Source organism: Gossypium arboreum, chromosome 6, assembly GCF_025698485.1.
Source record: "Gossypium arboreum isolate Shixiya-1 chromosome 6, ASM2569848v2, whole genome shotgun sequence".
NCBI classification, from domain to species: Eukaryota; Viridiplantae; Streptophyta; class Magnoliopsida; order Malvales; family Malvaceae; genus Gossypium; species Gossypium arboreum.
Window position 1 is genome coordinate 41,065,850 of NC_069075.1, and position 13,800 is coordinate 41,079,649.

General features: G+C 37.9%; 1 non-coding gene across 1 annotated transcript; it reads left to right on the top strand.

The window, feature by feature from the left end:
• The first annotated feature begins 12,891 nt into the window (after positions 1-12,891).
• On the top strand, positions 12,892-12,998 carry LOC128295026 (small nucleolar RNA R71). Its single transcript, XR_008285333.1, has one exon. It is a non-coding gene; the product is annotated as a small nucleolar RNA R71 (small nucleolar RNA).
• Positions 12,999-13,800: the final 802 nt, after the last annotated feature.

Here is a 13,800-nt window from a genome sequence, read left to right on the forward strand (position 1 = left end):
TACTTTTATTTCTTAATTGTTTGACCTCCCGAGCTAAAATGTTAATCAGTTCTTCACTATAAGTCATATCCGGTCGTATCTCCACCTCTATAGGTGAAATCACGTGTGAAGGGTCAGAACAATAACGGTGTAACATAGACACATAGAACACATCGTGAATCTTTTCCAACTCAGATGGTAAGGCTAACCGATAAGCAACTGACCCTATTCTCTCGATGATCTCATACGACCCTATAAAATGAGGCTCAACTTTCCTTTTCTACCAAATCTCAAAACCTTTTTCCATAGAGAGACTCTCAAAAATACCTTATCACCAACTGGAAACTTGATCTCTTTCTGTTTCAAATCCGCATAAGACTTCTGTCTATCTGAAGCAGCTTTCAAACAATCACGAATTATCTTCACTTTCTCTTTGGTTTCTTTGACTAAGTCAACCCCGTGAATCTGATTTCCTCTGAGTTTAGTCCAATACAAAGGTGTTTGGCACTTATGCCCATATAATGCCTCATAGGGCGCCATTTTCAAACTCGTCTAATAACTGTTATTGTAGGTAAACTCTTCCAATGACAAGTACTTTTCCCAACTGCCTTGAAATTTAAGAACACAACACCAGAGCATGTCTTCAAGTATCTGTATTACTCTCTTTGACTGACCATCAGTCTTCAGAAGCAAAGCGATACTAAAATTCAACCTTGTACCTAAATTTTCTTGTAGCTTTTTTCAAAATTACGATGTGAATCCAAGGTCCCTATCCAAAATAATCGACAAAGGTACCCCATGAAGTCTTAGAATTTTAGAAACATACAACTCGGCTAGCTTATCGATTGAGTAGTTGGTATGTACCAGAATAAAATGAGTCGATTTTGTTAATCGATCAACTAAGACCCAAACAACATCTTTCTTTCTCGGTGACAACGGCAATCCCGTCACAAAGTCCATAGTAATTTGGTCCCATTTCCACTCGTGAACCATCATAGGCTGAAGTAAACCCGAAGGTACTTGGTGTCAGTTTTCACTTGCTGACAAATTAAGCATTTTGAAACAAGCTTTGAGATGTCTCTTTTCGTACCCGGCCACCAATACAATCTCCTTAAGTCATTATACATCTTGGTACTACCCGGCATACAACTACTATGTGCCTCGTGAAGAATTTTCCTAATAAGCTTGTCATCTCTAGGTACACAGGCCCTATCTTGAAACACCAAACAACCATCGGAACCAATTCGAAAATCTGATTCAACACCCGACTCACATTGAGCTCTCTTGGTTTGCAAATCACTATCACCTTTCTGAGCTTCACAGATCTCTTAGAGAAACGTCGGTCTAGCTCTCAACTTCGCTAGCATCAAACCATCATCAGACACAATCAACTAAGTATTCATAGCTTTCAAGGCAAATAAGGATTTCCTACTCAAGGCATCGGTGACCACGTTCGCCTTACCCTAGTGATAGTCAATCACCAACTCATAATCTTTTATCAACTCTAGCTACCCTCGTTGCTGTAAATTCAAATCTTTTTTAGTCATCAAGTACTTTAGACTTTTGTGATCGGTGAACACCTGACACTTCTCACCATACAAGTGATGTCTCCAAATCTTTAACGCAAACACAATGGCAACTAGCTCTAGATCATGTGTCAGATAATTTTTCTCGTGTGGTTTCAATTGCCTCGAAGCATAGGCTATCACTTTGTCTTCTTGCATAAGCGCACAACCTAATCCATTTAAAGATGCATCATTATAAACCATAAATTCTTTTCCAGACTCGAGTTGCACTAATACCGGAGCCTCAATCAACAATGCTTTTAATTTCTCAAAACTCTGTTGGCACTTTTCTGACCATTCAAACTTGATATCTTTTTGCAACAATTTTTTCATCGGAGAGGCAATCATAGAAAATCCTTTAACGAACCTTCAGTAATAGTCGGCTAAGCCCAAAAAGCTTCTAACCTTGGATACGTTCCTTGGTAATAGTCGAAATCTTACTTGGATCAACTCGGATCCCATCACCCGCCACAATATGCCCTAAAAATATGACCTAAGCCAGAACTCACTTTTGCTAAACTCAGCATACAACTGCTTATCTCTCAAAGTTTGCAAAATAGTCCTCAAATGATCGGCATGTTCAAATTCGTGACAAGAATACATCAGGATATTATCAATAAACACCACAACAAATTTATCCAAATAAGGTCAGAAAATTAGATCCATTAAATCCATAAAAATCACATGAGCATTCGTTAGACCAAAAGGCACTGTCAAAAATTCATAGTGACCATACCTCATCTGAAATGCAGTTTTGGGCACGTCTGAGTTCGTAACTCCCAACTGATAATAACTGGACCTCAAATCTATCTTCAAAAATACTATGGCTCCCTTTAGTTGATCAAATAAATCATCTATCCTCGGCGAGGGGTACATACTTTTTATAGTCACCTTATTGAATTGTCGGTAATCAATACATAGCCTTATCGAACAATCATTCTTTTTCACAAATAAAACTGCTGCACCTCATGGGGGAAAAACTAGGTCTTGCAAAACCTTTAAACATTAACGATCGCGTGATTTGTAACAAGTAATAAATATTTCTAATGAAGATCAAACCTAGACTAACTATTATCACGACAAAAAGGCAAGCGCACATATCGAACAATAGTATAGTAATGGCAAGACCGGGATATCGTACCCAAAGGAACCAAAAGTACCAGTAATAACTATCTTTTTATTATCTAGCCTAGGAATAAAAGGATTTGTTTATTAAACTAATTATCTAAACTAATTAATTAATTTAATTAAAACGGAGAGAAAATTTGGAAAAAAACTTGAAAAGAAGCAATTGATAAAGACAACACCCAATGAGGAATCTACCTAGATTTCACTTGTTATCTGACTTTGAACCGGATGATTTATTCACTTGACTTGATTCGTGAGACTCCCTAACCTATGTTATTATCCCTTTCGAGACTAATAACGTCTAACCCTCAGTTGTATTAATCGAAATTTCTTTCTTAATTAAAACCCCTAAGAAGCAGTAAATCACTCTATGGACTCCTATATTAGGTTTCATTCTAATCCAGTAAAATCTCATAACCCTATTTCTAGGCGTTCAATCAACTCTGCTTAATTATGCCAAATCTACTCTTAGGCAGGGTCTATTCCTCCTCTGCATAAGCACATCAAATCATCAATTAATACCCAGAATATTAACTCAAGCATTAAGAACACATAATTAAGAACAAATCAAGTACTTATCATATAGTTCAGATAATAATAACAAGATCCATCATAGGTTTTATCCCTCTTAGGTATCTAAGGGGTTTAGTTCATAATAAAATAAGAGTACATCTCAAAAGTATAAAAATAACAAAACATGAAGAAAACTCTAAAACCCCTGAAAGAATTCTGAGAGAGATCTTCAGTCTTGGAGTAGCTCCGGCTTTTGGGATGGATCGTCTGGCTTACTTCAAGTAATTGCTGGCGTGTGGTTATGTATTCCAGAAAAGTTCTGGAAGAGGCCCCTCCTCTAGGTCATACTTATGGTGTTTATATAGGCTTTGGATTGGCTTTCTTCCTTCCTAAGTACCCTTTTCTGTGTAAAATACAACTCTTTGAAAAAGGGTCACGCTCGTGTGCCACAGTTGTGTGATGTGATTGCCAGGCTGTGTTTGATCCGTTAAATTGCCACAACTATGTGGGCTCAATAGCCAGGCCGTGTGAATCATGTAAACCTTGGTCGACACCCCCGAAGGCCATGGGCGTGTGAGATGTCCGTGTGTCAAGGCTTAGGTCGTGTAATCTTCTCGATTTGGTCTGTTTTGTCCCTTTTTAGCTCGTTTTTGGCTCCTTTTGACTCTTGGTGCTCTCCTGAGTACAAAACATTAAATTACCAGATTAAGAGCACTAAAATCCACAAATCTAGTAGTAAACACCCATAAATATGCTAAGTATTTGGGGTAAAACTATGTATAATTTGGCGTTTATCAAATACCCCCACACTTAAGCATTTGCTTGTCCTTAAGCAAAACTCTCATTTACTGCTAGAATTCATTCTTTTCAATCACATGATCAGTATTGATAATGTTACAAACTATTCCACGAAAAATCATACAGTGAGAATTTAACTATGGGGGCATTAAAAGCCTCAAACAATCTAAATCGGATATTTTGATAATAAAATCATAAGTAATCTCCTTCCTCCATGTAATTAACTTTAGTCCTAAATATACAAGAGATGACATCCTCACTAAAGATTCACTCAAATCACTCAAAGTGTTTAAGGTTTAAGATTAAGCACTCGATTGTCTAGCATGAAAAATTATTACCATAGGCTTGCATGAAAATCAAATCTCCACAACTTGTAAATGGTATGATACACCAATCAAAAGGTCTTTGCATGGTTGTAATGGGGTTTAGGTTACAGGTATAGATACAAGTTAAAGAACAGGGGTTAGAATCGAGATAATTTCAATATGTTACCCCACTATCAAAAACTTAATTACTGAACCACAAACAAATATCTAGAACTATTTTACATGAGTTCATGAAAACTTTAGCTTGCTGAGAATTACATTTTTTTTAAGAACAAATCAAGTCAATACAATACAAAAATCATACTTCATGATTCAGTAACAAAAAATGGGAACACAGTCGGGTAATAATATTAAATTTAATCTCGATAAAAAGGTAAATTAAGTAAGAAGATTTCAACAATAATGGGTTAATGGGTTAATGATAAGGGTTAATCAATAAAAAAAAGTTAGTAGGCTCAAAGGGGGTTCGCTAAGGGTTTAATTATGTGGGAAGGCTGTTTATGGAGTAAATGGGTTAAATCCTAAGTGCCTTTATCATCTCAGTATATCAAATCATACGTGTGATCTCGACATGTATAATCGAAGCAAGTTCTAGAATAACAGTTCAATGTTGACACACTTAAACCACAAAAGAAGTGAGCAAGAAAGAAAGCTATATGCTCAAAAGGCTCAAAATCTCACCAAAAATTTGGGTTTTTGATGTCATTTCTGTATACTTAGGATTTCAAGATAATACCTCAATTTAGGAGAAATAGTCTAAAAATTTTATTTCTCAAAATATCAACTTATCATGCTCGATTCTTTAAGGTCCTATAATCAAATAATTATGCATAATTCCCTTGGTCTAATTCACGACATATCAACAATAATTATAGATCAATCAGAATTCATTCTATCAATATTATGAGAAAATCACTTAAGCACAAGACCAAATTCAGGGATTTGAGAATAATGCAAAAAGTTAGGTTTCATGTTCACCCCCTACACTTAAGATGTACATTGTCCTCAATGTACAAAGATAGATTATTCAAAAAAAAAGAAAATCATAAGAGGAAAGGATGTGAAACTCCCTATTATATGGATGTGGAGCTTGATTCTGAGGATGGAGTGTTTGGGGAAAGTGGTAGCTGCCATTGTTCTTGGCTAGATGAAGAGATTGGGTTATTGAACATGGCACTCGTAAGGTATTGTTTCCTTTTTGTTTCCTCATTCCGTAAAATATTCCTAGCAGTTTTGCTTGGAAGTCTGTAGAATCATGAAGAGCTTATTAAGAGTTGGTGTGGAAGAGAGCGTAGTGGAATTACTTGTTAGAAATACCAGAAAATGGAAAATAGTAAAATTTACTAATATAGATATGTATTTCAAAATAAAATAATAAAATTGAAATGAGAATAAAAATCAAAAGAAAAAGAAAAAGAAAAGAAAATAAAAATAAGAATAAATAAAAAAAAGGAGGATTCAATGATCCTAGTCGGTGGGGCCCTCAGGTGGTGATGCTGGAGTGGCGATGTGAAAGTGCTGGTACAGCTGCTGCATCATGGCCTGCATATTGCCCATCTATCTGTCCCATCGCCGATCTCGCTCGTGAATCATCTCGAACTGTGTAGTGTAATACTACTCGAAGTGGGCGAGTCGGTCGGAAAGATGTGCCAATGAAGCAGCCGCATGAACTGGTCATTCCCTAGGTGGCATGGTGGAAGGATTCTCATGCTTTGGGGGAGCATCATTAGGGATGTCCTCAAGATCCTCCTCATTAATGGCATGCGAGAGACGGTACTGAGGAGGATTGGTCTCACGTCGGCGCCCGATCATCCTCATGTGTAACATAGTCGTGATGCCCTGTGGGGACATCTGACCTATCAGGGTAAGCGCTGATGACTGGGCCGTGGTGTTGAGGAGTCCGAAGTGTCTGGCAAGGCACGTCACGTAGGGGTCGATGGAGATCACTCCCTTCCTATGCCGCTCGGTCTGATGGCGAATCGCGAAAGTAATGAAGTAGGCCAAGTCAGTCACGTGTGAATTTGCCATGCACCATAAATAGTAGGCGTTGTGGGTGTTGACGACGCCGGTGCTCTCTCTCCTTCCGGTCAAGGTGTGTGCTAATATGGCATTGAGATATCGTAGGGAAGGGGGGAGAGCTGAGGCCTTCGAACGGCTAGGGTCGTAGGTGGAAGAGAGTGGTGCCAAAGCCTTCCAGCACAAGGAGGGGGAGAGATATTGCATGGTAGTGCATTTATGTTCTCCTCCTCCATAAACTCATCGGTGTAAAGTTCCAAAGCAACTCCAAACTCTGGGACACTCATCGCACGAACTAGACCGCCTAAAGGGAAGTTAATGGTGCCTGGGTCATCATTGTTCGTCATCACCACCTGTAAATGAAAAGTAGAGCATAATTCTAAATTTAGCTCTAAATAAGTGGGCTCGGTAATAGCTAAGAGTCGTTCTCATGGGTCTGTGGATAGGAGGGCGCGGATGGCATCGCGAGCTGGACTTGCTCTACGGTAGCCCAGTCGATGCAGCGACTTGTGGTGATGGGTCGTGTGCATAGTATCTGAAATAGATCCTCTTGGAAGCTTGCGGAAACTCAAGGAACGGGTGCCGAACTTCGGCTGTAGCATGTACCGAGGAAGAACCCGGTCCCCTACGTCTCTTTGAGGAAGGGACCGCGGCCTTCTTGCCTCTTGATGACGACATAATGTACTGAAAATACATGAGCATTGATAGAATCCAAGATACATCAGGAGTTAAGCAATAGGCCTAAAATTAGTATATGCTATTTAGTAGCTTAAACAAGTCAAATATAGAAAATTCTAAAGCAAATTCCTAACTTGTCTAAAACATATTTGTAATAGTAACAATATCTATGCAAAGCATGTAGAATACTAATGTAGCAACACAAATTGGAAAAATAAGGTTGAGAAAGTGAACCAAAGGCTGTTGTAAGGTAGTGCACGGGCGTGTGGTGGCGAGCACGGGCTTGTGACATGGAGAGGAAGCCGTGTGGTGGGAAAATGGAGGGTATAGGGAGGGGAAAATGGGGATTAATGCAAGGGGAGTGGATTTAAGGGTAGTTTGGGGGTTGGGAAAGTGAGAATCTAGGGAATGGTTGCCGGAATGGGGATTAGGGGTTGGGGGAGGGTAGATTTCGGCTAGGTTTCTAAAAGGAGGAAGAAGATGAACAGTGGTTTGTTTATATAGGGGAGGGTCACACCGCCTCGGGCCACGCCCGTGTACTTTAAGGGTGAGCCCGCATTTTTCGAATTTTGTGACTTAGGTTGTGCCCGGCTACTATCACACACCCGTGTGTCTTGGATGTGTGTCAAGCACAGCCATGTCGCACGGCCGTGCCTAGCTTTTTTATGGTAGCACGGCCACGCTCGTGTTTTATGGTAGCACGCCCATTTATTGTTGTACACTGCTGAATGGCACGGGCGTGTTGGACACTCGTGTCGAAGAGATAGAATCGAGCGTTGTCCCTGGCACGCCCGTAGTTTTCTATCCCCACGCTTGTGTTTTTCCTATCAAGTTCACCCACGGCCATGTCGCACGGCCGTGGGGATTTATCGCACCCTGTGTTTTGGGGAAATCATGTCCTGCTTCAACACGACCGTAACACACGGCCGTGTCTCTTCCCCTGTTTGGCCATGGTTTTAGGCACGCCCATTTTCCTGGCCATGTGTGTAACGCCCCAAACCTGAGACTTTCGCCAGAGTCGAGCACGATGTGTTAACGGACTTAATTCATTAATTAAACAGCTCAAACAATTTATTTTAGAACTTCCACAAGTCGGCTAATCTGCGTCACGATCCGCTTAAAATTCATATCTCGAGTTACAAAACTAAAAATCCAATTCTGTAAATTTTCCCTGAAAGTATACTCATATATCTATCAACTAAATGTTTTCTAGAATTTTTGGTCGGGCCAACTAGTACAGTTTATTAGTTAAAGTCTCCACTATTTCAGGGTTCAACTACTCTGCCCCTGTGTATTACGAAGTAAATATCTCCCTATACAGAGTTTTAATTATTATGCTGTTTGCTTCTAATAAAACTACACTCAATAAGGAATCTGTACATGTAAATTATGACTTCTAATTATCGTTTTACAATTTTTAGTGAATTTCCAAAATCAAAATAGGGGATCCAGAAATCGCTCTGGCCCTGTTTCACAAAAAATTAAATATCTCATAAAATATAGCTCATATACCTGTTTTGTTCCATCCATATGAAAATATTTAATTCTATATCTCATTAACTAAGTCCATTTTTACTATTTTTAGTGATTTTCCAAATTTATATCATTATTGCTGTCCGATACTGTTTTAAAGCTAATTTCACCTTTTTCATGATTTCCATGGAATAACTAGCATTTAGGCATACATAACACCAAACATGTCCTTGATTAGCTATTCCAACAGCTAATCATTATCAAGCATTTACATACCATTCATCAGCCATATCATAAGATCATACACACAAAATGGCTACGATGCTATACATTCCATACTCAAAATGAAACGACTAGCTATACCAAAATAATCCTCGTGATAGTGTGCCCAGACCTCCGACATACTTTACGATCCCAGAGTTAGCTTTGAAAAAACTATAAAAAGAAGGAAAATAAAGGGGGTAAGCATTAAGCTTAGTAAGTTTGCCTGCAAATAAATAACAACATTCATAAGAATTATCTTACTACTTGGCATGATACTACTTAATGCAACTTCATTAATTGTCATAGACGTATTTTAAACTTCTTCACTTACTCACTTACTTAAATACTTACTTACTTAATCAAATTTATTAATACATTTTACCTACCTTTTTCCTTATCAAGCATGCATGAACATTATATACATACCTTTGCTCTTCTAGCATGAACTTGTCTTACCTTTTTAGCATAACTCGTCTTACCTTACCTTACCTTGATATTCTCTTTAAATTTTCCCGTTGATCCACTTGGAATACTAAGGATACGCGAGTACCTTACCATTGCCATGACTTGTCATGGTCTTACGTGGTATCCTTTTGAAACTTGCCATTGCCATGTCTTAACATGGACTTACATGGTATCCTTGCCTTATGAACTCACCAATGCCATGCTTGGCATGGTCTTCCATGGGACCTTTGCCTTATAGTAACTTATCAATGCCATGTCTTGACATGGTCTTACATGATTTACTTGCCTTAGAAACCTTACCAATTGCCATGCCTTGGCATTGTCTTATATGGTATCCTTAAACCCTAATGTCATGACATTTGTATGCTACACATTCCTAAGATTCAATCGGGACTTTCTGAAATTACTTCTCCGTCAATTCATGCTTGAGTCTTCTTTGAATAATTTCATAAAATAAATATACACATGCTGTAAATTAACAAAATTAACATAAAATAATAGAATATTGCATTTATTTACCGCAAACTTACCTCGAAACAAAATACGATCAACTATATCGATTTAGCCCACTATCTTTTTCTTTCCCCGGTCTAACTCTAGATTTTGTTCTTCTTGATCTATAATAAAAAATTTAGCTTATTTAATACTCACATTTATTAAAACAATCATTGACCCAAACTTTGGCAAAATTATATTTTTGCCCCTCAACTTTTACATATTTACACTTTTTCCCCAAGGCTCGAAAATTAAACTTCACCCTATTTTCTTATGTTTTATGACATGCTGATCATTTTTCCCTTCTATGACAACATCAAATTCTCACTCTAACATGTACTTATGACTATTAGGTATTTTTATCGACTAAGCCCTTTTACTCGTTTTCACTTAAAACCGAGTAGCACAAGTTGTCTAACATAATTTAAAACCTCATATTCTATCATAAAACACAAAAATACACAAATTTCACCTATGGGTATTTTTCCAAATATGAACCCTAAGTTGAATTATTGCTAGAATAAGCTTAATTAAGTTACCGGGACTCCAAAAACATAAAGAACATTAAAAACGGGGATTGGAATCACTTACTATGGAACTTGGAAGCTTGGAACAAACCCTAGCTATGGAGAAACCTTGAAATTTCGGCCTAATGAAGAAGATGGACAAAAACTGGCTTTTAATTTTGTTTTTAATTCATTTTAATAACTAAATGACCAAAATGCCCTTAACTAAAAACTATGGTGTTTTATTTTCCTTTAGGTATTTTTGTCCAAACCAGTATAATGGTCTAATTATATCCAAGGACATCCACTTTAAAAACCCATTACTCACAAGTACTTAATACCTTTGTGAAATAGAACACACATTTTACAACTTTTGCAATATAGTCCTAAATATCAAATTGGACCCTTTATCGATAAAATTTCTAAACGAAATTTTCACACAATCATGCAATCATGCCATCAACCTTAAAATGATAATAAAATAAATTTTTCTACCTCGTATTTGTGATTTCAGAACCACTATTCCGTTTAGGCCCTATTTCGGGATGTTACAGTGTGTGCTGAAAAACTTTGCAATTTAAAGACTAAGTTAATTGATTCGAAGTGTGAGAAGTTAAAAATAAAGAAATCAAAATATGTTAGTGCTCGGGTTACCTCCCGAGAAGCTCTTATTTATAGTCTAAGCTCGACTTACCTCTCCGTTGATTTATCATGGTGGTTTGAGGAGTTCATACTCCTCGTTCCTACTGTCAATCTTAAGATAAGGTTTTAATCGGGTGTTGTTTACCTTAAAAGTGCCGAACTTGGGATGACTCACCTCAAACATACCGAATGGGAAAAGACTGAGTACCGTAAGAGGGATTTCCTCATTTGGTGTGGTAGTGACAATGTGGGGATTTGTGTCATCCAGTAAGACTTTATCACCAACCTGAAGTTGATTAGGAGAGGTGTCGAGCTTGTTTTGGAGTAGTTTCGGTTTATCACGTGTTCCCGGTTTGTGTGCTCGCCATTCATCTAGCTCCTCTATTTGAAGCCTTCGTTCCTCATGGGTGTCTTTGTTCTCTACATGATAATAGTGCACTGTCTCTGTTGTCTTAGTTTGAGGGGGTTCCTACAAGGATGATTGAATATTAGTTTTATCATCGATAGGTTTTATAGCGTTATCTTGAGTTTTAGAGGTTTTTACTGAGTCGCGTGCTTGAAGTGTTACTGCGTCGTCACCTGCACGAAGTGTTAGCTCTCCTGTGCCTACATTAATAACGGTTCTGGTAGTTGCTATAAAGGGTCGTCCTAAAATTAAAGGTACCTCGTTATCCTCATCTATATCTAAGACGACAAAGTCTACTGGGTAAATAAACTTATCAATTTTAACGAGAACATCTTTAATAATACCCTTAGGAAATCTAACTGTTTTGTCAGCCAATTGTATGCTCATCCTAGTCTGTTTGGGTTTACCGAGACCGAGTCGTTTAAACATTTTATAGGGCATAACATTTATACTTGCCCCTAGATCAGCTAAAGCATTATTCACAGATAAACTACCAATTAAGCAAGGAATTATAAAACTCACTGGATCTTTCAATTTGTTAGGTAGCTTATTCTTTAGAATAGCTGAGCAGACTGCATTGAGTTCCACATGCAATGTAGCATCTAATTTCTTTTTATTGCTGAAAGTTCCTTTAAGAGTTTTGCTGAGTTAGGCATCTGTGAAAAAACTTCAATAAAGGGTAAGTTAATATGTAATTTCTTTAAGAGTTTGACAAACTTACCGAATTGTTCTTCTGTTCTATCTTTCGTCATTGCTTTAGGATATGGCACACGAGGTTCATGATTCGTACTTACCTATTTGGGATCATTATTGTTTACCTCTTCTCGTCCTTTGTTCATTGCATTGTTTTGCTGTATTTCTGGCTTAGGTGCAATGAGTCCGTCCTTATTTTGAGTGCTAATTGCATTGAGGTGCTCCCTCGGATTAGGTTCAGTATTACTTGGTAAGCTACCTTGTGGTTGTTCGGAGATTAGTTTGGACAGCTGGCCTATCTGAGTTTCGAGTCCTTGGATCGATGCTTGTTGATTCTTAAGTGCTGTCTCAGTATTTTGGAAACGGGTTTCTGACACCGAGATGAATTTCGAAAGCAACTCTTCAAGGTTTGGTTTCTTCTCTTGTTAATAAGGTGGCTGTTGAAACCCTGAGGATTTTGTGGCTTTTGATTCCCTTTACCACCCCAGGAGAAATTTGGGCAGTTCTTCCTACTTGCATTATAGGTATTACTGTATGGGTTATTTTGAGATCTAAAGTTATTGTTACCCATATAGTTGACTTGTTCTTCTTCAGTTGTAGGATTGAATGATTGGTAATCTGTATGCATACCTCCTCCGCTTGAGTCATACCTCATTACTAGATGTACTTGCGTAGAACCAAGAAAACTATCAATCTTTTTATTGAGAAGTTCTACCTGATTAGAGAGCATGGTGAATGAATCGATGTTATAGATGCCGGCTGTTTTCGTTGGCTTTGTCCTCATAACTTACCACTGATAGTTGTTCAGTGACATCTCCTCTATGAATTCATAGGCATCTTCCAGTGTTTTATTGTTGATGGTTCCGCCAACAGCTGCGTCAATCATTTGTCTTGTCGAGGGATTCACACCATTGTAGAACGTTTGAACTTGCAGCCAAAGCGGTAACCCATGGTGAGGGCACCTTCTCAGTAAGTCCTTGTATCTCTTCCATGCATCGTAAAGTGTTTCTAAATCCATCTGCACAAAAGAAGAGATATCATTACGTAATTTAGCCGTTTTAGCTGGCGGAAAATATTTTAGTAAAAATTTCTCAGTAATTTGTTCCCAAGTAGTGATAGACCCTCGTGGTAATGAGTTTAACCACTGCTTGGCTTTGTTTCTCAATGAAAGGGGAAATAATCGAAGACGAATGGCATCATCAGAAATTCCATTGATTTTGAATGTATCGCAAAATTCAAGAAAATTCACCAAGTGCATGTTGGGATCCTCATCCTGCAAACCATCAAACTGAACAAACTGTTGTATCATCTGACTTGTGTTAGGTTTTAGTTCAAAATTATTCGCAGCAATAGCAGGTCTAAATATACTAGACTCAGTTCCTGTTAAAGAAGGTTTAGCATAGTCATACATAGTACGTGGAGCAGGATTTTGATTAGCTACAATTGCAGGAGGCAGTTGATCGCCTGGGTTTTCGGCCATCTCTGCAGTTGGGGTTTGAGTATCATCTTCTCACTCGTTCTCCGTGTATCGTAAACTACGCCTTATTTCTCTTTGATTTCTATGAACTGTGCAATCGATTTCTTCGTCAAAAAGTAATGGTCCTAATAGGTTTCTTCTAGTCATAAACTATAAAAACCTGCCAAAAGAGAGAAAAAGTAAATTAATAAATAATAAAATAAAATAAAATTGCAAGAAAAATAAATGGCTAAAGTAATAAAAATTTAGTGTTCCTAATATTTCAGATCCCCGGCAACGGCGCCAAAAACTTGATCGCGTGATTCGTAACAAGTAATAAATATTTATAATGAAGATCAAACCTAGACTAACTATTATCACGATAAAAAGACAAGTG